Below are 24,848 nucleotides of genomic sequence, written 5' to 3'. Positions count from 1 at the left end.
TGTATCTTTATAGGCATCTCTTGTTTTAGGTTAGGAACATTTCGTTCTATCATTTTGTTGAAAATACTTTCTGAGTCTTTGATCTGGGTTTCTTCTCCTTCCTCTATTCTTATTATTTGTAGATTCGGTCTTTTCAGGGTGACCCAAATTTCCTTGATGTTTTATGTGAGGAAATTTTTAGATTTAACATTTTCTTTGACTGATGTGACCATTTTTTTCTATCATATCTTTAACTTCTGAGATTTTTTCTTCTATCTCTTGTAATTTGTTAGTTCCTGTTTGAATTCCCAAATTTTCATTTCCTGTATTTCTCAGTTTGGGTTTTATTCATTGATTCTACTTTCATCTTCAGATCTTCAACAGTTTTATTAATTTCTTCACACATTTTATTTGTGTTCTATTGAATTTCTTTAAGGGTTTTATTTATTTCCTCATACATTTTGTTTGTGTTTTCCAGGATTTCTTAAAGGGATTTATTAATTTCCTCTTCAAAGACCAGTATCATCTTTAAACAGGCTGTTTTAAGGTCTTTTTCTTGTGTTTCAGCCATGTTGGAATATTTAGGGCCTGCTGTGGTAGGATTGATGGGCCTCAGTTGAACATATTGCCTTGGCTGTTACTGATTGTGTTGTTATGTTGATATCTAGATATCTGTGATTGAGATGTTTATAGGTCTGGGTCATAATATCTAGTTTTGTCTCTGTTGGGTATCTTGTTCCTTGGTTTCTGTTCCCTCCCTACTTTAGGAGGATGTGATGATTTTGTGCTGCCTGGTAGGAGTTCTGTGGACCATTATCTCTGACCTGCTCATCTGATGTGTTCAGAGGGAATGCTGCCTGGTGTGGGAGGCTGGGACAATGGGATGAGTTGGGAGAAGGGAGGTTTGAAGATCTTTCTTTTCTTTTGGAGGTGGGGTCAGTGAGGAAAGGAAACTGCACCAGGTTTTCTGCTACAGAGCTGGGGATGAGACTGGGGGATTGGATTTGGAGGAGCAGAATTAGAATTGTGAATCCACTGTCAGACCACTTGTTGCCCTGGTAGGAGTGGCTCTAGGGTTAGCAGAGGGTGTCTGCCAGGGCTGGAGGCTGGGAAAAAGGAATGAGTGGGGGAAGGGAGGCTACAAGGGGAGGATCTGTGGGATCCATAGGAGGTGGGAACATGGTGCCAGGGAAGGCTGCCATGGGTGTTCTTCTGCAGAGTGGGAGATGAGATTGGGAGATTGGATCTGGGGAAACAGGCCAAGAAGGAAAGTTCTACAGGTAACCTACTGAGTTTTCTGGTTGACATGACCTATGGATTGGTAGAGAGTGCCTGCTGGAGTTGGGGGCTGGGATAAAGCAATGGGTTGGGGGAAGGAAGTTCAGCGGTAATGTTCTGTGCAATTCCCAAGAGATGTGGGTAGCAGGGGAAGGAGGGTTGCAGCTGGTATTCTGTTGCAAAGCTAAAGATAAAACTGGAGGATTGGATATGGAGGGGAAGAAGGAGTGGTGAAGGTATTCAATAGGTTTACCTGTTTCTCTGGCCTGCTCAGCAAGTGTGCTCCCAGTGAATGTCTGCTGGTGTTGGATGCTGGAACAATAGGATGGCTTAGGGGAAGGAGGCTGGGGGAGAAGATCATGTGATTCACTGGGGATGGGGTCAGAGAGGAAAGGGAGGCTGCAGCGGATTTTCTGCTACAGAGATGGGGATGGGACTGGGGGATTGTATCTGGGGAAACAGAGGGACAAAAGATTTGCAAGTAGCCTACCAAACTTTCTGACAGGTGTCTAGATATGATTTTTATTGTTAATTCTATTTCAGTAGGTATTTTTCCCTCTGTACAGTGATAAGCATTGAACCCAAGATCTCATATTAGCTGAGAACACCAACCCTCCTGCCTGAGCCTTTGACAGTTGAGCATACAGTTGAGACGCACATACAGGTGTGCATCACGTACCCGATTATATCTTGAACTTTCAGCTTGAGATGACTTAAGTTCAGAGAAATGGTAGTTTTCACAAGGCCGTTCATCTCCTTTCCACCCCATTTTGATGGAAAATTACATCAGAGTCAGTGTTTTAATATGAAACATGAGACCATGTTTGTGCGTCATTATTTTCTCACCAGCCTCCCCACTAGACCATGCGATCTGCTTCATGGTATCGTGCATGGTGATTTCCACTCTGGCTGTGGTGAGAGCATCCACTGCTGTTTTAATTCTCCTTTGCCTGGTGCAGGGGAAGATGTAATGGTGGAAGAAGAGACACCCAGGTAGCAGTATGCAAAGGAAGTGGTGGCCAGATGGTCAGTGTCAAGGTAAGCAGTGTCTTTTTGTTTGTATATGCCCAGAAACTTCCATATTAAAAGAAAGCAAGGAATTGACACAAAAATAGCAGTCAGCAAGCAGGAAAATAGAGTGCAGGGAGGATGCTCTGTGCCAGCAGGAAGCTCTAGCAGAGAGAGGCCAGGAACCTTATTTTCAAATTAAGATGGAAATGCTGATGACTGCATACAGCTTGAGTCTTCTGATTTCCCAATCAAGACCCAGCTTTGTGATTTCAAATGACTTTAGGATTTTATAATAACCAGAAATGATCAGGAAAGTCCTGGGAATTTATCCCAGGAACAGATGAAAAAAAAGCTCATACTACTGAGCAAATTTAAAAGGCATTAGGCAATTTCAGCTAGGGGAAAGCAATAATGGTTTTCTGTAGTGTGGTTCTGATTGGGGCTCAGGTCTAGAGGAGATTCGACTGGTACTGCTCCTGGTCCCTGCACCTATGCACTCTGGACAGTTATCCACCTTTTTTGGGCTTCAGTTTCTCATCTGTGTAGTTCTCCCATGATGTCTATAGAAGGTAATTGTGTTAAGAGCTGACACAATGCTGAACTAACAGACTGTAAGTGATGTTCACATAATTGTTATGTTAACACATTGTCAATGTATCAATGGAATCCTTGCCAAAGAATGTGTGTTTATTGAGTCAATCTATGTGGTAAGACCTGGGAGGAACTTGTGGAGCAGGGAGGAGAGTCTGTAGGAGGGAGAGAGGGAGAGAAGAAGGAAGAAGAAAGGGATAGGACAATAAAGAGGGGATAGTTCAAGATGCATTTTGTTTATTTATGCCATTTTATATATTAATGTCATTAATACAATTATACTAATGTCATGACTGTATTACTAGAAGTAAAGAGGCATTAAGACAAAGATAAGGGATGTTTTGACTCTATCTCACAAGCTCTATCTAGCCAATATGCTGGTCACACTTGGGCAACTAACAGCAAAGAAAACATGTAGCTGTCATGTCTTCAGGGTCAGTGTTGTGTGTAGGTGGGTGTCTGCAGCTCATGGATAGCCAGGTTGTGAGGGGAAACAGCCGACATGGGCCTCAGAAGATCCAAATCCCTTCATTTGCTAGTTCTGCCAGGCAGCTGTGCTTCCATGAGAGCTGGTCTTCAGAGAGTCATTTCTACCTTCTTCCTCCTCATCTGCACATCGGAGAAGGGATGGAGAAGCCAGTAGAAGAGTGACAGAGGCAATTTTCAGAGTTAAACTCCAATTCCACCCTTGTTGCCGGTCACAGCGCAGCAAAATCAGAAACTAACTTTTTGAATTGTGTCTCTATGTTTAGAGAGCCAGCGATCTGGGAACCCAGAGGGAAGTCTGTCTCCTGTAGCCAACTCCATTATCAACTAGTGTCTACAAGAGAGGCAGTATATTCAACACTTTCCATAATCCCAGGTGGTAATCATTGTTAAATGTTATTTAATAATAATAAGTAGGATGATAGAATAATAGTAATAATACCTTTTATTCTTTTAAGAATATGTTACTTATTCATCTACTATTTGTTTTTCCTTTTCAAATTGATGCTCCATTGTTAATCACAGAATAAAATCATTACCTCTTTGTTTTTTTTACAAATATATTTACAGAAGCATTTCTTGTCTCATCTGCCTTTTTATTTTGGTTTCTTTAGCTATGCAAAAAACTTTAATTGTATGTAATTAAATCTGATGATCTATTCTTTGTGATTTCTTCTATTACTTCCAAATTTACATACTTGATATTCCAATTTCATAGTCTTGTTTTTCTGTAATTGGAATTTAATGTCTTAATATGTAGCTCTGTAATTCATTTAGAAATTTATTCAATATATGATTTAAGGAGGAAATCAAAGTTAATATTTTCCCCAATTCATAACCAATGCAAATTTTCAATGAGTTCTCTTTCTATATTTGTTGAATTTTAAGTTCTAACTCCAAGAGACATTTTCATGCACACACAGGCACAAATACATGCATACAGACAGACTCACATACACATAGAGAGCTCTTTTGGTTACCTTTTACTTTCTTAACTATCACAAAAGTAGGTGCCCACTCTCTTGCCCTGGTCTTACCTCAGGGGTCTTGTGAGACATGGCTTTACCACTGTCCTGTAGCCTGTTATCTTTAATTTATTAATTTTTTAAATAAACTTTTTTTCAAACTTAATTTCTTGGTTTTAGTGAAGTTATAATACATAATGTGAAAAACTCATTTCTTCTCTTGTTCCTCCAACATAAACTTAAGACTGAGTCAAACATCGACTTGATCTGTATACCTTTGAATTTTCCAAGTATTTCTGTCTGAAATTCTGGGTGTTTGCCCTCTGCCTTACCTTTACTAGTTGGTGACCTCTCAATTATGGAAATTGATCTTCTTCTCAAAAGGGAAGGCTTAAGCATCTACAAATTGGATAGGATCTTAAGAGAGTTTTTTTTTTTAATTGCACATTTGTCAAACTAAGAGGGCCGAAGGACAAACATACTGCTTCTGTTTCTATTATACTGCCTAATAGTTTGTTTTGTTAATTCATCATTTTAAAATCAATCTTCCATTAATACACTGTGAGCTGGTGGAGGGCAAGCAGCATATGTCTTTTATTTTGAACTGCCAGTGCCACGCACAAAACCAATCACAAGGCTGAAGTTTAATCTCTGTTCATTAAGGGACAGTTAACTATTAAGCCCTGTGCTCCCCTTCAAACTAGTTTATTGAATGAACCAACCACATGGCAAATCATTACACACCCAAACAGGAGCAGTGATGTAATTGGTAGGAGGGGATTGTCTGAGTTTACTTAAATCAGTGTCATTGTTTGAAGCCAGGCCAAGTCTATCATTGTATATAGGGTACATAGCAAATCCAGAGATTAATTAGACATGATTTCCCTCCTCAAGGAACCAAGATATTCTGAGGAGAAATGACGATTAGCTTAACCATAATTCAAAAGAAAAGCTGATTGGCTCCAAATAAACTGTGTGTCAGGAAAGAGAAGATTGGGAGAGAATTGCCTTGCCACTAACCTTCTGGGATAAGAAACTCTGTAATTTTGGTTATATTCAGGCAGCCCCCATGATGAATATTTCCATCCAAGAAGCAATTAAGGAATTGTTATCCCAGGAGATTTTGACAAAAGGAATGAAACCATGTAGGTCCTGTTCAGGCAGACCAAAGATCAGTTTTGAGCATTTGAAATGAAGTCTATTTAAACCATAAGGCCTTATATTTTGCCCTTAACTTTTGCTCAGGTGCTGTATAAGAACCACCAAATGGATAAGCAATAATTTACCTCCAACTACTTAGCAAATACAGTCTCCATTGTTAAATGGAATGCATTAGAATCATGGTATGATTATTGCAATAGCAATAATTTGATGTGTAGTACACTTGAAGGGGCAACCACTGTTTCAGTCCATTAAAACACTTCATTTTGAGGTGTAAAACTCTGCTTTTCAGTGTTACAGGCAGTACTTCATCATTCCCAACCATTGTCAAAATAGTGGGGAAATCACCTTACCTCTGTTATAATCATACTGTGTTCACAAGTGTATCTAATTATAAACATTCTATCAGAAGTTTTTAGAAAATATGCCTGTATTTTAGAGGTGCTAAATGGGTAGATAATTATACCTGTAAAAACAACTAAAAATATACAAGACATCAACTGCAAATAGTATCTAAAGTTTTCCATATCTAAAAGTTTACAGAAACAGAGGGAAAGGACCCCTTCTTTATGAAGGAAAAGATGATGTCCTAGAGAGGTCAAATGTCTTTCACAAAGCTGGGAACTTATCCTGTACTTTCTTATCTTCTTATTAGTACTAGGAACCCTATGTCTTAGCTTCTTCAGTGAATCTCTTTTCTGGAAGGAAGAGAAGTTTTGCTTACCAGTTTGAGAGATAGAGACACTGAGGCATCCTGTCATGAAGCCACACAGCTGAGCCATATAACTAGCAAGGGGTCTCTGACCAGAATCAACGTGCTCGCTGTGTTCTGCTTTCTACATGGCAGCCTGTTCAAAGTTGGGTTCTGCTGCTGTGATAGTTATACTTGGTTGTCAATTTGACTACATCTGAAATTAAATAAAACTCAAGCACTGAGTACATCTGTAAGGGGTTTTCTTAATGAAATCATTTGAAGTGGGAAGATGCACTTTAAATATGATCTTTTGAGGTGGGAAGATACACCTTGAATCTTGGACACATCTTCTGCTAGCAGCCTATAAGAAGGACATGGAAGAAGGAAGCTTGCTGTCTTTGCCTGCTTGCTCTCACTCTCACTGGCAAGTAAGATTCCTTCACTGGCATTAGAGCCTTTTTCTTGGAGATTCCAGTGTGTACTTAAGACCAGCTGAGACAGCCAGTGTCATGAACTGCATAACTTTTCCATTGGTAGACAGCCATTGTTGGAGTAGCTGGACTACAGCCTGTAAGCAATTCTAATGAATCTCTCTCTCTCTCTCTCTCTCTCTCTCTCTCTCTCTCTCTCTCTCTCTCTCTCTCTTTTTCTCTCTCGTGTATGTCTGTATGTCTGTCTGTATGTATGTATGTATGTATGTATGTATCTATCTATCATCTATCTATCTATCTATCTATCTATCTATCTATCTATCTATCTATCTATCTAATCTAGAGAACCCAGGTTAACACAGTTGTTGATATGTCCCCTAAAGTAGGTTCAATGTTTCTGCTGTTTCTCTCTATGACTTTAAAGAAGTTGGGCTCTTTTCTGGAGCCACCAAGGGCTGCCAGGAAGACGTCTCCAGGTTCCTGTGTATCTAGTTGGGGTAGGTTTATTACTAGAGTTGAATTCCAGTTAACAAATGCTTATCAAGCTTTGTTATCTGTTGGACACTGCTCTGGGAGCCACAAAGTATGAAAAGATCTTCTGTCAAGGAGTCCAGAAGAGAGACTGCCCAGAAAAGGAAAGAAGAAATAGTGAACAGGATGTTATGAAGCATGTCTACCATCCCACCACATGCAAGGTTAAGGCAGAAAGATCACCAATTTGAAGCTAGTTTGGGCTAATAATGAGTTCAGGGATAGGTTGGTCTACAAAGTAAGGTGCTTCCTTTAAGTCAACCAGTCAGTCAGTCAATGTTTCACGTAAGTCTTTGGACCTGGGAACTACCTTGAAGAATGATAGAGGTCTTACTTTTTTTTATTTTGTGTGTTCATTCTTGGGAGTGATTCAAGTCCCTGTGCTTTACCAACTAAGTCATCTCCTCAGTCTAGCATTTTGAGTTTCAATACATCTTGACAAATGTAGCAGTCCATTATTTCATATGTGTGAGTGCCTACTTGGATGTGTGTATGTGCACCATGTGCATGTCTGGTGTCCATGGAGGTGAGGGTGTTAGAGGTCCTGGAACTGGAGTTGTAGTTGGTTGTAAGCTGCTATGTGCTGGGCATCAAAACTGGGTTCTTTGCAATAGTAGAAAGTTCCATCTTTCCAGCCCTCAGGTGGCAGTCTATTTCTTTAATGTGAAATAATATTTCATTTTATAGATCTGTCATTGGTTATCAACTTTAACCTATTGTGAATAGTGCTTCTTTGCAAACATTTTAGAATTGTATTTATTTAATTGATTGGTTATATATGCTGTATGTCTGCTGGGGGGTGCATGAAAGTGGACCCACAAGTAGAGGTTAGAGGACAGTTTGTGGCAGTTAGTTGTCTCCTTTTATTATGTGAGTCCTAGAGCTTGAGACTCAGGCCATTGGGCTGGGTGTCAGGTGCCCTTACCCACCGAGCCATCTCACTGGCCCTTACTTTACATTTTAGAAAAGTTTCTCTGACTTTCTACAGGTCCCCATGCAGTGGCATTTTCTTCATGCCTTCAGCCCATCAGCTTTAAGATACTTGGCTGTGTGTATTAGTCATTTCTTGCAGCCCCTTTGGGATACTGCTGTTACATTAAAATCCCTCCACTTTGGGTATGTGTTGCTATAGATGCTGAGACAGCTCTGAAAAGTCTGTCACATTCTTCATTTATTCAACCCACTGAGGAGTCCCTCTTTTATCATTGCTTCAAGTTATTCCTGGGATGCATGCAGAGAACTCTCCTGATGTGATCCCCAGGCCTGGGGGGCTGGTGCCCAAGTACTCATCACCTAGTGCCAATGCTCCACAGCAATGTGCAGACACAGGGGCTCTGAATCACTCTTGGCTCCAGGCTTCCATCTGCCATTTCATGCTGCTCATCTGTCTTTTCCAGGTGATCCAGGTGTATGGAAGCTATCTTTGCCATTGTATTGAGAAGCCTGGAATTATTCTCAAGTGAAACTAATCATATAGCCAAATGAGCTGCAAGTCCCCATGTACACAGTAACTGGGTAAGAAGTGGTTAGAAGTTCTGATCCTGGAGCAGGCCCACCCCTCCCTTGGCTTTCTTGGATCCTCTTAGCCTTCTCAGCCCTGTTCTTCTGCTCTTTCATTAAAGTGAGAACTGCCTTGTTCCTTGCTTTGGCCCTGTGTGTACACTTTTTGTGTTCGCTGGCCAGGTGATTCTGGCTATTTCTCCGTGGATTCTGAGGATGATGCCTTCTCTTCTTCACAGTGACTAGGTTTTTGCTTGCCGAGCCCCAGTCACAGCTTTATCCTTTGAGGGTAATTTCCAGGGCCTCTTGGTGGTTCTTAGGATCTTTGCTTGAAGCTTCTTACTTTGTTCCTACACAGGGCCTCTTGGGTGTCTGCAGTGTTGTAACTCTGAAGAGAAGCATTTTTATATCTCAGGTTCTTCCACCACCAAGAGGGGAAGAAGTTGACATTTTCTTTACATGTGTTTGTGTGGCTGACAAGGGAATCAGTGAAGAAATCCAGTTATGTTCTCAGCTCATTCAAGAAGGCAAAGAGCTATCAGGTGTCCTGTTGGGCCCAGGGGGACTTCCTTGTCCAAGTTCTAGTGTGTCGACAGGTGGCTTAAAAGGCCTCCAGTGCCTGTCCTGGGCTGGAACTGTGTTGTCTCTGTCCTTTTTTGACTTAGGGAAAAGTTCTGACTTGGTGCCCATATCTTCCCTTTGCCTTCACTTACACTTCAGTGCCCACTGTCTGGCACTGAGGAAGGTCCTTCTTGTTCTTATACTCTGGGATTCTTCATGGCTGCTACCTTGCTCCTTGACCCGGCCTTGTGCACACATTTTGTCTGTTTATTGAACAGTCAGTTCTGGATAGGTCCTGTGGCTGGTGTTTCCTTTGTTCCACAGGATGGTGAGAAGATCTGCACTGTGGACAGGAAGAACTGATTGAGATGGAACTGAAAGTGGAATTTTGAGTATTAGCCAGGCAGCCATCATAGTCCAAGTGTTAGAATTCTGACAAGTCAATTAGCCAATGAATCCCCTCCTTGGGTGTGACAGTCAGTGTTAGAGTATGATCTTTCCTTGTTTAAGTTGGTTCCCTAGATACAAGCTAGATGGTGAGCATCTGAGTTGTTGCTGTTGTGAGGTTTCGATAAAATGAGACACCAATGGTGGTCTTCCTCCTGTTGACCCTGGACAGCCTCTGTTGGAGATGCTAGAAGGCAGCTTCGGTTTTCTTCTCACTAGAAATTAGCTATATCAGTTTTAACTTTTTCTTGGTAGCATCAGGGTATGTGCTTATGGTGCTCCGTATCCCACAGGCTACACTCATGTCTCCATTTCCATGGATACAAGCCTGTTCTAAGTCACATTTCTTTCTGGAGCCAGAACATGGCCTCCTGAACAGATGCTCCTATGTCTTCCTGACCTCCCGTCTCTCTATTTTCCATTCTGTTCTGTAGTTGCTATCCTGCAGATGAGATTCAGTTTCTTAAGATCTTTTGATAACTTCTTATCACACCCATGGGTAAGGTCCACATGCCGTACTGAAGTGTGATGATTTACAGTAGCTGTTCCAGCTTACCTGCCTGCTCAGCTCAAGCCACCCTCCCCTTGCCCTTCTGTCTAGTCCTCTGTGATTTATAGTTTCCTCTGTCTGGAGAGTTCTTCACATGCTTTGGTCTCTCTCCTACAGTTTGAATGTAAAATGTTCCACCACAGTGTTGAGAACTTGGACCCCGGCTGGGAGATCCAATCATTGAAAGGTGTTTAGACCATGGGGTCTCTGACCTACCCAACAGATCAACCCACTGATGGATTCATAGTGTGATGACATTATTTGGAGGTGATGAAAGCTTAGAGGTAGGATCCCATCAATCCATGTGAGTATTGCTGTCCCAATGCTTACAACTCAGCAGCCACCTCCAAAATATACCAACATATTGTTAAATACACACACACACACACACACACACACACACACACACACACACACACACAAATACTTATTACAAAATGGCAGGGGTATGTCTAGGGCCATTTCAGAAATTTTGTAAATACCATATCAAAATTCATTTTACATTTTTAAGTGAAATTCAAGTGTTCTTTGGCACTGCATGGTGTGCAAAGCACACATGTGTATTCAGAACCAAGACTGCAGTGAAGTCACACCATACAACACAGGTAAATACTGGCAAAGACTTTGGATTTGTTCCATGTTGGTTTTGAATTAATTTTTGGTTGTTTCATGATTGGAAACCTTTTTTCCATTGCCTAATGTTTCACAAAAGTCCACGTTCAGGAACGTACACTGTGAATATGGGTGGCACCGTCTTGTAAGCTGGGTCCTACAGCAAACAGAAGAGGAAGAAGGGAAAACCATGTGAGTACTGGCACTGTTCTCTCTGCTTCTTGATCTGCCCAGATATGAACAACTACCTGCTGCCTCAGCAGAAAGCCTCTCCTGCCCCTGTCCCTTCTCCATGATAGATTCTGTCCCCTTAAATACAAGCAAAAATAAAGTGTTCCTAGTATGCTAGTTATTTTTCTTTTTGCTGTTATGAAATACCTGGTGAAAAGAAGGGTGTATTTTGGCTCACATTTTGAGGGTACTGTCCATCATAGCCTAAAAATCATGGTGACAGGATTATAAGCCAGTTGGCCACACTGAATCAGCAGTCAAGAAGGAGAGCGTGATCTGGTATTTCAGCGTGCTGGTATTTCACTGATCTCCTTGGGTTTATTCAGGCCTGGACCCAAGTCTGTAAGAAAGTGCCACCCATATGTAGGGTAGAACTTCCTTCCTCCGTTAAACCTTCCTATAAGCATTCACATAGATACACTCACAAGTGTGTTTCCATGGTGATTATAAATCCACTTATGTTGACAAGGAAGTTTAACCATCACATTTACCATAGGTACCTTCTTGCTGGGTATTTTGTCATGGCAAAAAGAAAAAAATAATGAATACACACAAGTAGAAGAGCAGTTTGTTTCCTCTTCTCCTCTTCCAGGCCCAGACTTGAGGGGACAGGAAGTTAGCTCCTAGAATCCTTGGGATCTCCTTCTACCTTGAATGAACTGTCCCCTGCTAAAGAAGGACACCTACATAATTATTTCCCCTGCCCTATGCCATTCTGGGTACATATGTTCCTGTCATATTTGAACTTAGATTATGAGACTCATGCGCAATTTAATGTAGAAAAGGAGACACTTAAGGAGACCCCCAAAGTACTACTATTGGGTGATTGTAATGGTTGTGGCATCAAACCACTGCTGAGTCACTGTGGAAGGTCGGCAGGCTTCAGAAGAGGCCAATGCATGTGGTCTCTTCCTACAAGTTTAGACTCTGAGTCAGGAAAGAGGGAATTCAGACAAAAAAAAAATTAACTTTGTCATGGCTGCCTCTTATTCCACCAGGTTATTACCTACAAAAAGGCTGAGAAGAAGTGGTCTGGGGCAGAGTTGACCCTTTGTGGTCTGAGTCCCTGGAATATGTCCCAGAGGAGCTTCTACAACATGGAAGATGAGACCTTTTAGAGACAAACCAGAGTCCCATTATCTTCTCGCTTAGAAATTCTTCCTTGTAGGTTTGACCTGTGTTGTATTTTGTCTCATTTAGACCCGACAAGGATGTGTGAAATGAGATTTAAAAATCACTGTGGCATGGAAGGGGTTCTTTTAAAAAAGGCAACTATTTCCCTGAAGTCCCACAAATGCTACTTGAAGATGTTATACTCTCATTTTCTTGTGGTGTGTAATGAGCTATCCCCAAACTCAGTGGCGTGGTAGAACTCTTTTATCCTCCGGCTTCTGTGGGTACAGCTGGGATGTTTTGTCTCTGCTCCATGGAGCTCTGGGATTGTAGGTGCTCTGAACAGGTGTGTGTGGCTCTTGGAGTAGGATGTCTGAACTGTTGCCCACAAGATCACTTACATGTGTCCTCTACCTGGACCCATCTCATCATGGCACCTCGTGTCACAAGGAAGCATCCATAAAGGGACTACCACAGGCCAAGCATTCTAATAAGCAAGGCAAGAGGTGTAGGGCATGTTTTGACTAAGAAAGCCACAGTAAATAAACAATCCTCTCACATCCAGCCAAGGCACTAACCTGGGCTTAAAGTTCCAGGAAGTTAACCATGTGGGGATTGCAGGAACAAATTAGGTGACTCAACCCTGCACACCCAGTGGTTGCGAAAAGAGATAATAAACACTGCAGTTTCAAAAACAGCATGTTTAAAGAAAACAACGAATTTCACCATTCTTCCCCAAATGCACTCCCTTTCCCCTTCCCTATCCTTCACTACAGAAATCCCAGTTTGAAACACAGGATCTGTATTCTCTTGAATGCTGGTTATTGAGTGGCTGGATCTGGTGCCCTGACCACAGTGCACCAGTAGTAAGGCACAAACTCTCTGGCATGAAATAAAGCCTGTTTACCTGTTTGAAGTTGTCTACATACCCATCCTTTTTTTTTCTACAAACTTAATTTTTTTACATATTCTTGCACACAGAACACCTTCTCCTTTCCATGTTGCTTCTTGAAGCAGTCTCACTTCTTTTCTTTTTTTTAAAAAATAAATTCATTTATTTTATATTCTGGCCACAGTCCCCCCCCCCCCCCTCATCCCAGCCCCTCTCCCACTCCATCTGTTCCCACCTGCCATCCACTCCTCATTGCTCACTTCATTTCAGTAAGAGAAGACACGTAGCCCCCCACTGTCAGTGAGAAGAGCATCAAATACTGTATGGCCACAGTGGAGTTGCATCCAAGTGCTCTTGCTCTGGGGCTATTGCTCTCCCCATTACACGATGTTGGGAAGATGTAAGAGCCACTGTGTCCTGAGGGTCAGCGGGGAGATGGAGGGCATGTCCTTACATAGATGTGCTACTGAGTCCCTGAGGTCCCTTTTGGAAAGAAACTGCAACATGTAGCTTAAAGTTTAGGAGATAGATGCCTGGCTGGAGTCCATGTGGCTGTACCTGGGCATCTATTGATGTTCTGTATAGTGATCCTGCCTCAGGTTTTCCTCTACAAGGCAAGGATAATCACAGCATCCCTTTGCTTGTCTGTAAGACGTAGTGCTCAAGCCTGGAGGACTTTCCAGCTTGTCTTTAGAGAGGAGGATGTTCTCTATGTCCACACGGGGGCCCTGCTGTTCAACTCTGGATCTTAGATGTGCTCAGTGGTGGGTCTGCATTTGGAAGCCAGCCCATCTCCCATTAACTTACCCAGGTTCACTGGACCAAGCATTCTTTCTCTTCCTTCACACTGTAATGATTGTAATATGCAGAGGTTCCTTTCTACACCCATCCCAATAAATCTGTTAGCTGAAAACTTCACTGCTGAAAATACTGTATGTTAAATGTGCATTTTATATACCTTGCTTACCAAACGTTCTAGCTTAGCAACACAGTGCACTGCAAGTCTGGGTCGTTCCCCTCAAGAGCCTATGGCTGGTTGGGAGCTTCAGCTCTGTGCTGCAACCTAGCCTTGCAAAAGAGTATCCTACAGGATGTTGCTAAACCAGAAAAAAAAAAATCTAGTTCTGATTTTCATGTTTGGTGTCTATTAAGTCTGCCTTACTTTCCACCCACACAAGTCAGAAAGTTGAGGGAACATTTTTATCTCATTCATTGGCCAATCACCATATTCTGCAAAGTGTAGTAAATTTGGAGTCACAACATGCGCCTACAGACTTTTCTTCACAGTTTTGGTAGCAGTGGGTCTGTCGCTAGCCCATTAAGACCTCTGTTGTTTTGCAGTGCAGTGGGCATGTCTGTTTTTCAGAAAAGTGACGAGGACAGAACGAGTGAGCAGGTGAAAGTATTTTCTAACCTGCTAAGCGTAAGATATGTCGGACGTTTTTCTTGTTATCATCTCCTGCTCATGGCAAGCAGAGTGCTCCACTCCCTGCAAGCGCTTAATCAGTATGTGCACTTTAGTCGAGATTTACTCCAGACCCCAGATGAAGTTCACGGCAGAAGGAGATTGGAATTTTCATCTCCTGTCCCACCTGGGGACATATGTCACAGAAGCCCTTTTATATGCATTGGCCACGCTGTGTTTTCCCTTACCCTGCCAAGTTGGAAGAGGGATTGCAGGCTTTTGTAACTGACATAATCACAGCATTGATTAAGAAAAAGTAACTGACTCTGTCAATTTAATTAAATAGCTAGGGATCTTCAGTCCCAGTCTCAGGCTATCTGCTGCAGGGCAATGCTGGCGTGGGAAGGAGGATCTACATCTGTGATCTGCTGCTTTTTTTCCAAGAGTTTTGGGAGGCAGAATGCATATTTTTTCAATGACTCACACATTCCATCAGGGACTCAATTACACTAATCTATAAACTGTGTGGGGCATTCTTTCCCCTCCAGATCTTTGCAAGAGGAGTGATCACAAGAAACTCCTAAGAGACCTCTCCTCACACAGGCCACATTTCTGAAAACACCTAATCTGTTCTATTTATATTGTAATCAATGAATCTATATATTAAACAGGAGGCACTCACCAGGTTCCCCCTGTGCCATGTGCTGTGTGCTGTGTGCTGTGTGCTGTGCTTTAGGAGCTACAGGACTGTAGAGGAGCAGAAGCTGTCCTGGCATTGATGATACTTTTGGTGCATATTCAGAGGAAACTTTTCATGCACAGGAGTGAATGTGTGTAAAATGATATGTGAGGCTGAGAGGAGCTGGGTCCAGCCAGACCATTGAAAAGAACAAATCAGGCATGAACTTTAAAAGATTAATGTAAAGGCCATACTTTGTTTCCTCTGATGGCCCCTCCCCCTCCTCCTTCTCTCCACCGCCTATCTCCTTTTCTCCTCAACATCTAAATCGGCTTGAGGTTCTCCTCAGTCATCTGGGTTTCAGAGAAGCATAACCATTTTGGTTTGGATGAAGTAGCTTCTAGGAAGCTTGATCACTCTGGAAGGATGGACTCAGTATGGTTTTCACAATTTGCTGGGGAGTCTGTGGAAGATGCTTATACTGTGGCTTGCCCAGGAGAACTCCTGGTGTAGCTAGAGTTTTCCTGCCTGGCCCACAGTCAGGACAAATCTCTGTCACCCGCCAGTCCCACAGCCGCTCAGACCCAACCAAGTAAACATAGAGACTTATATTGCTTACAAACTGTATGGCCGTGGCAGGCTTCTTGCTAACTGTTCTTATATCTTAAATTAATCCATTTCTATAAATCTATACCTTGCCACATGGCTTGTGGCTTACCGGCATCTTCACATGCTGCTTGTCATGGCGGCGGCTGGCAGTGTCTCTTCCCACCTTCCTCTTCTCTCAATTCTCCTCTCTGTTAGTCCCGCCTATACTTCCTGCCTGGCCAATCAGTGTTTTATTTACTGACCAATCAGAGCATTTGACATACAGACTATCCCACAGCATCCTGGCTTATGTCCAATCACCTTCATCACCTCAGGGGATTTAGAGTTGGCTCATCTTCAGCACACCTGTCTACTCCTCTGCCTTATCTCTTGGACACTCTGAGGCGTTCCTTCTCAGCAAGGCCTCCATGAAGAATCAGATCTGTCATTCCCCTGCTGCTGAAGCTTCCCTTGCTAGAGACTATCTTACTTCTGTGCTGGTCAGATTCAGGAAACTAGTGACAGTGTATTAACTTGTATATTACTCAGCCTGGTAGAGAGAATTTACAGACTTTCAAGAAAAATTGGTAACATCTATTTGTTTTTATTCATTGTTTCATTAATCCCAAAAGCATGGATTTTCTTGCTTTTGGAAACATTGGGAAGGCTTCTGTGGCTCTTTGTCTTTCATATCTTTTGCAAAATTCCTCCTTCATTTGGTCAATTCTTTCTTTAAGGCAGAAAGACGCCTTCTCAATGGAGTATTTTTGGGTCCCTAAAGTATGGTCCTTATCTTTCTCTAGGTGCATTTCTGGGTTATCAATCTTATCAGATTCTATGAAAACACCCCAAGGATGTATGATCTACATGTCTGGAACAATGCTTCTCCTAGTGTTTTGTCTCTGTAGCATGGAGGACAACCCCATGGGTGTCCAGGGTGGTTCAGTAGAGGGATGGGAAAAGTGCAATGAATACAGAAGCAGTCTACTTAAAGCTGACAGATTGAAGCTGCCAGATTGCAAAAAGCAGCTGGGGATGAGAAAGAAAAGCCAAGACAGTTAATTAAAAACATTTTTATTTGACCTGATTAAAAAGAAGTTAAAGCTTTGAGAAGTTTCTACTGAGGAATTAAGGTGGATATGAGTCAGATGGATGGATTGGTGTGTGCTCTGAAAGACTGAGGTGCCTGGAGTCCTGGGCTAGACTCAGTATACCCAGTGACCCCAAGAACCTGGGCTTTGAACCCTACATCCAAGGCAATGAGGATTTGCATTCCCCAAGTACTTAGGGTTCTTCTAGCAGATGTCTAATGTGCTAGCTGAGCATGTGGTGACTGGTTCAACCAAAGTTAATATAATATCTGTGTTGGGCAGAGTCTAATCCAGCACCAAGGTAGGGCGAAGAGAAAGCTAAGGCCCACTAATGCTTGTAAGTTGTGCAATCAGTTATTACTGTTACTGAGAAACATGCCCATCATGGTGTCTAGCTTCCTCCATACAGAACCTTTAGGAATGGGGGAATCCTAACTGGGCTTTGCTGGCTTTAATAAGGAGTCAAAACAGCTGTGTTGGAACCGAGTGAAAGCTTGCTCTTCAGAGAACTGATATGTAAGCATTCAGGATTGTGTGTGGCTTTGCTATGGTCTGGATGTCAGTGTCCACAGCAAGCTCATATGTTGGATCCCAGTATCTATCACAATAACATTAAGAGGTAAAGCCTTTGGAAAATAAGTCACTAGGGTCCTGCCATTATGAATGGGATTAGTGCCGCTAGGAAAGAGGCTCAAGTGAGCTTTCTTGTATCCTCTGTCATGTGAGGCAAAAGGTCAAAGCATCATCCATTAGAGCAGAATGCATTTGCAGACATCAGCTCTATTTGATGTGTTCTGATCCATTTCAATGATTGTCTTATGGATCACTGACATGCTCCTTCTTTGGCTAGTGGGAGTTTATCCAGGATATCTCTGAAGCCCATTGCCACATCTCTAGTGATACTTGTTAGTCTCTTTGTTATTTAATATAACAAACTATATTAGGCTCATCTTGAACTTTTTCTTCACTAGAGCTGGAATCAACAAATTCACAAAGCCCCAGTTACTCAGTGGGGAGTGATATAAGAGATCACATTATGGACAGGAGGGATTTGCACAGCTGGTCACTGTCCTTGATGTTGCTGATTGACAGAGATGGGAGGTCAGGAATTCAAATCAGAATTACAGAGCTTTAATTCAGTTCCATCTGTCTTATACACCCCTCTCAGTCATGCTCAAAATCAGAACACAATGGCCAGTTCCTCCATATGGTTGTATGCAGTTGTGTGGGACTCTACAAGAAATAGGATAGGAGACAATAGGAGAAAACTGAGCTCCCTAGAAAAGGCCTTGTTTCCTGGTTGGGACAGGATCTGTCTTGGTTGATATACTCATTTATTCTATCTTGTTTTCAATGCCTGAGATTCTCTCTTGCATCTCTTATAATCAGTTGATGAAGCTTACCTTTGTGGTTCCTGTTAGAGACCTAAAATTTTCATTTTCAGATTTCCCTCACTTTTGATTTTCTTTATTGATTCTGTTTCTACTTTCAGGTATTGAATGGTTTTATTCATTTCTTTCAGCTGTTTGCTTATGTTTTCATAAATTTATTTAAGGAACTATTTATTAATTTCTTCTTGAAGGGTCTCTATCACATTCGTAAAGGCTGTTTTAAAGTTCTTTTATTGTTCTTCAGTTATGTTGGGATATTTAGGGCCTGATGTGGTAGGGTTGCTAGGCTCTAGGGAAGACATATTGTCCTGGCTGTTATTGATTGTGCTTTCACACTAGTGTCTAGGTGTCTGGGATTGAGAAGATAATAATTCTAGGTTCTGATATTTGGTCTTGTCTTTGTTGGGTGGGTGTTTTGTTCTATTGTTTCTGTTTTCTGTTTCTTGGTAGAGTGTGGCCACTGTGTGTTGCCCAGAAAGAAATTCGTCTGAAGTCCTGATAGGTGTGGCCACTAGTGATTTTAGGTAAAATGTTTCTGAGTATTGAGAATTGACACTAAGGAATGGAGATGTGCTGGGGGCCGTCCATAGGAGGGAGGAAACAAGGGTGTTCCACAAAGATATACTTAGTCCCCTAGGAGTGGGAGTAGAGAATGGGGAAAGGCCACAGCAGGTCTGCTGCTGAGTTGTGGATGAGACCAGGGCATTGGACTTAGAGGAATGGAGGGAAAGGTAAAGATCTGCAATGCCTACTTGCTTCCCTGGTCTGAGTGTCCTGTGGGTTCCTATGGAGTGCCTGCTGGAGGTGGGGGCTGGTACAAAACAATTGATGGGAGGAAGGAAGTTTAGAGAGGAAGAAGACCTGCGTGATCCACTGGAGGTGGGTTCAGGGGGAGAGGGGAGACTGCAAGAGACATCTGGCTGCATGGCTAGGAATAAGCCTGGGGGTTTGGATCTGGAGGAGCAGAGGGAGAGGTGAATATCGGCAGTTAGCCTGCCTGCTTTCCTGTCACAGGTGGCCTGTGGATTCCCAGGAAGTATCATTTCCCCCCTTTTATTGAAAAACAGATTTTTTTTCTCACAAAATATACCCTGAATATGATTTTCCTACCCTCTGCTCCTTCCATTTCTTTCCCACCAGCTTTTCCATCCAGATCTACTTTCTGTCTTTCATTAGAAAAAAAAAACTGGCACCAAAGGAATTATAATAAGATAAAATGAAATAGGATCTACTTTTTTTTTTTTTTTGTTTTTTCGAGACAGGGTTTCTCTGTGTAGCTTTGCGCCTTTCCTGGATGTCGCTCTGTAGACCCGGCTGTCCTCGAACTTACAGAGATCAGCCTGGCTCTGCCTCCCGAGTGCTGGGATTAAAGGCGTGCGCCACCACCGCCCGGCTAGGATCTACTTTTTAATTGGGTTATAAACTGCCTCAAATGATAACATCATCTTCATCCCTGTTACTTTATCTTCTTAAGTGCCTGACATGAGAACTTTCACCCAAATCTCTGTCCTGCTGCCTACCACAAGAAGACAGGGGTGTGGAAACAGAAGTTGTATTAGTCATGCCAATACTCTGGAGTTGTAGGTGGTCACCAAGGCAACAGAAGTATTTTCATAACAATTATTTTATGTTTTCAGGAAGTGTCTTTTGATTACCCTGGTTGATTCAATAAAAGCATCCACACATAACTTATTGATGTAAATTATTAAGTCTGAGACTTCTTTGCAACATTCTCTATGAGCATCAATGGTACTACATTATTGTTTTTTAAATCCTTGCTTCATTTACTGCTTAACTGGACCTTCATTAATAATTTACTCAGAGAAAGAGACACATGTGCTGAAGTTGTTCTGTCAGACCTTCTAATTATAAGAACAGTGCTGCATGTTCCTTCTACAAAGTTAATACAGAATATATATCTTTATGGACATTTAGAATTGCCAATAACTTTTGAAATGAATCTTTCATATTTTCAAATACTTCATAAGTAAGTGATATGACTTGTGGGGGTCATTTTTTTGGTGAAAAATTGAAGCAAGTTTAAGTTCTGAGGCTCATCTAGATCTGGACAATTTATTGCCACCTGCCAATGCTCATTTATACTCAGGCCTTTTGGCATATTCTTTACATGTTGTACTTGTGAATGAGATACATAGATTCTGAATGATATTTTCCTTCTATTTCTTTCCCCCTCACCTTCTGGAAACTTATGATCATTTACCACAGACTTCCTTTTTTTTGTTAAGAAAATTGTTTCATTCATTTTGCACACCAATCAAAGATCCCCCTCTTTCCTCCTCCCATTCCCCAGCCTCCCCTTTCCAACCCATACCCACTCCCACCCACAAGAAGGCAAGGCCTCCCATGGGGAAACACATCCAGTAGAGGCAAGTCCAAGCCTTTCCCCCTGCCTCAAGGCTGCATGAGATGTCCCATCATAGGTAGTGGGCTCCAAAAAGCCTGCTCATGCACCAGGGATGGATTCTGATTCTACCTCCAGGGGACCCCCAAGCAAATCAAACTACACAATTGTCTTGCCATGCAGAGGGCCTAGTCTAGTCCCATGCAGGCTTCACAGCCATTGATTCAACTTTCATGAGTTCCCACTAGTTTGACTTGGTCATCTCTTCAGGTCATGATCTGATGCACTTGTGTAGTTGGAGAATTTCTCTGTAGCTCTTGCCAAGTCCCACCAGTCCCAGAGCCCACTTATAAAATAAACATACAGACTCTTACATTATTTAAACTGTTTGGCCATTAGCTCAGGCCTATTATTGTCTAGCTCTTACTCTTATATTTAGTTCATTTTTATTAATCTATACTTTGTCACGTGGCTCGTGGCTTATCTGTACCTTATATCTTTTTTGTCTTGGCTGTGGCTCCAGTAGTCTCTTCCTCTGTCTTTCTGTTCCTTTAATTTTCCTCTCTGTTAGTCCCGCCTATACTTTTTGTCTGGCTATTGGCCAATCAGTGTTTATTTATACAGAGCAATATCCACAGCACTTTACATATAGAGTTTATCTTCACCTTGACAAAAATGGCCATTTGGACAAAAAACTGTTCTTGCCTGAACTGCTTTATTGACTGGACATACAGGACCCATGGAAAGGTAACCACAGAACTTTGCTTGACAAAGTAGTCCTTTAGGTTCCTGCTTCACAAAAAAAACCTGCCAGATATTCTACAGGACACAGAAAAAAATGACTAAAAGACTCTAAGCCTGTAGACTAAAGACAGATGCCCCAACTTTACAAGAAAACTTTGGATGACTGTCCAGGCTACAGTTGTCTCTGTCTACCCTAAAAGACTCCCAAAAGTTGCTTACATCATTCTCCCATTTCTCTGGTAATATTATATCCTTCTGAGGTCTTTAATGTAGTTAAAACTAGATAGTTAAAATTTTCCTTAGTTATGATAAAACATAAGTTAGATATAAAACCTTAGACTCACAAATATAAGATAGGATATCTTCTTTAATTTTGCCAAATAGACTAGTTATTATAAATAGACTAGATATTATAACTGTAATTCTTGCTTGATAATTGTTTTGTTATCTGTAATTTTACTATGTAAAAATTAAAACCTTTTTTTTTTTAAAAAGGGAAAGTGCTGTGGGGTGTTCTGTATGGCAAATATGTTAATAAATAAAACACTGATTGGCCAGTAGCCAGACAGGAAGTATAGGCGGAACTAACAGAGAGGAGAATTAAGGGAACAGAAAAGGAAGGAGGAGACTGCCTGCAGCGGCCACCAGAACAAGAAAGATATAAGGTACCAGTAAGCCACGAGCCACGTGGCAAAGTATAGATTAATAGAAATGGGCTAAATATTAGAGTAAGAGCTAAACAATGATAGGCCTGAGCTAATGGCCAAACAGTTTAAATAATACAAGCGTCTATATGTTTATTTTATAAATGGGCTAAGGGACTGCTGGGGCTTGGCAGAACCCAGAGAGAAAACACTCCAGCTACACACTTGCTCATAGAATCCCTCTTCTCTCTCTTTGACTGTACTCCTGGAGCTTTGCCTGGTGTTTGGCTGTGGATCTCTTCATTTGCTTCCATCAGTCATTGGAGAAAAGCTCTGTGATGACAGTTAGGGTATTCACTGGTCTGCTATCTGAGGCAAGCCAGTTCAGTTCAGGGACCCTTTCTACTATTGCTAGTAGTCCAAGCTGGGGTCATCCTTGGGGATTCCTGGCAACTTCTCTAGCACTGGGTTTCTCCCTATCCCCATGATGTCTCCCTCTGTCGTGGTATCTTTTTCATTGCTTTTCCACTCCATCCCTGTTCCAGCTCAACCATCCCATTCCCTTATGTTCTCATCCCATATCCCCTACCCTCCATTTCCCACCCCTCATCCCCAGTTTACTCATGGAGATATCATCTATTTCCCCTTCCCAGGGTGACCCATGCATCCCTCTTTGGGTCTTCATTTTTAGCTAACTTCTCTGGAGTTGTACCACAAATTTTCTTAGCTACTGACAGCAAGATTAAATATGGCAGGTGACAGCTGAGTGCTTATGTCTCTTGAGATGACTACCTTTTCTGTGATTCTGTCCCTGGGCTCCTGAGTGTTTTTGTTCCAATGTGGCTTTTTATATTTTTTTTATGTCCTGCCTCTGGGCAATGGTGGCTGCCTTCCTTTAGGCATACAGAGTGAAAAATATCTGAAATTGATGCTAATATATGCCTGGAGCATTACTACCCTGCTCCCTTTCCTTGAGGAAGGAAGGTCTCTGAGGTACATTTTCTGTGGAATCATGGTGGGGCACAGACTGCCTGACATTACCTTCCAGATAAACTCAGCAGTGCTAGTCAGTTTCCATTGCTAGAGCAAAATACCTGAGATACTCAGGTTAGTAAGTGTCTTTTAGCTCATAGTTTCCAAGGTTTCATCCATGGTTGATAGATTCTATTGCTTTATGACCTGTGATGTGGTAGGACATCATGGCAAGAGCCCATAAAAGAGGAAATTTCTTATATCATGGCAGCCTGGAGGCAAAGTAGGAGGAGGAATAGGACCTGATGTTGAGATTTCCAGGATGCACCATCAATGATATAACGTCCTCTACTATGCCCATCTCCTAAAGATTTAGTACCTCCTAATAATCCCCAAGCTGGAGACATGGACCTCTGAGGGACATCAGATACAAGCTGTAACCTCAGTTTGTAGTTTATTATTTTCTACCTTGCTCCACAACTCCTTATTGACTCACCTAGGTTATACCCCCAGCATATCACCTACCTATGATCACAATGTCAAGATTGGCTTCAGGAGACTCAGGCTTGTCATGTCAAACATCCTGAGCATAGATCAAGCCATGTTCATTTTGTGATGTCTGAAAAAAAACTCAGTTTTTTGCTAAGCTTCCATCTTGGTACTCACTAGCCATTTGTCTCTGACTCAAGACCCTGTAAGATAAGTTACCAGTAATTCTTGACTCAGTGATTCCCCCATCCAGAAATACACAGCTGTGACAATCTACTTGCTATGTTATGACTAACTGCTTTTTGGCTTCTGTAACATGCATATACAGACATTCAGGTCACCTTGACTACCTAATCTTGGCAGAGCAAAACAGCTCTTAGTTTTCTTGTGATTTTTGCCTTTAAAAAATCCTTCCCTTCCTTCCTTTCTCATGGAAATTCCATGTTTGGCTCAGAGACTGTTGTCCTTCTAGCAGTAATCAATAAATCTTTTAATTATAGTTGGATGGAGTCTCTGGTCTTTTCCCAGGGGTCAGGAACTCCTTAACAATTTCTATTCCTATTTGGAACATCTGTGTTATAGAGAGAAGGGTGAGGATTTCCAAGTTTCAATGCCTATGAGAAAAGCAGAAAGAACTTCACTGGTATTTTGGAAGGATATACATTGATTGATTCAGAGCTGTTCTCCACAAGGCTGAGCAACACAAGGGCACATGTTGGGAAACCTAGTATTTGCAGGAGTCAGTTCCATTACTCTATGGACTATGGAGACACAGATTTCTGTGTAGGCTTCAAGCCAAGAATAGCTTGTCCTTTGCATGGGCTCTGTTACTCGTTGTTTGTCTTTGTTAACTGTTCCACTTTGTTTCATGATCTTACTGTACTTTGAAAAATGGATTCCCTTGTTATATTAACTCTTTTATTGTTACAAAATTTGTATTGTTGATTTAAAATGCTTTTGTTAGCATATATTAATTATAAACAATAATTAATTTTATTATGACATTTTGTGGACATGTGGACAATGCATTTTGATCCTGTTTATCCCTGCCTAATTACCTTCTCTTCCCCTTTCCCACTACCATGAATAGTCTTCCCTTTCTCAACTAGTCCTCCTTCTAATCTCATACCTCTTTTATTTTGTTTGACTCAGTAGGTTGTTTACAGAAGCATGGGTTACACCACTAAAGAAATGTCTCTTCTTTCTCCATCAACCATTTACTTTAACTCATCAGCAAGAGGTGGAATCCCATGAATCATTCATCCTTCTATGACAGGGTATCAATGGGCTGGATCTAGTACAGTTACTCACATATTGTTATTTTTTGTTTGTTTTTATTTTTTAGAAGGTTCTTTCTATGTAGTTCAGGCTGACCTTGAACTGTCAGTTCCCTTGCTTTAGCCTCTCCAGTGCTGAGATTACAGGCATGTACCACCATATCTATTTTCTA

The sequence above is a fragment of the Peromyscus californicus genome, unplaced genomic scaffold (genome assembly GCF_007827085.1).
Source record: "Peromyscus californicus insignis strain IS unplaced genomic scaffold, ASM782708v3 Scaffold_12__1_contigs__length_115047231, whole genome shotgun sequence".
NCBI classification, from domain to species: Eukaryota; Metazoa; Chordata; class Mammalia; order Rodentia; family Cricetidae; genus Peromyscus; species Peromyscus californicus.
The sequence above is the reverse complement of the archived record's forward strand: the minus strand, read 5'-3'. Positions refer to the sequence as shown.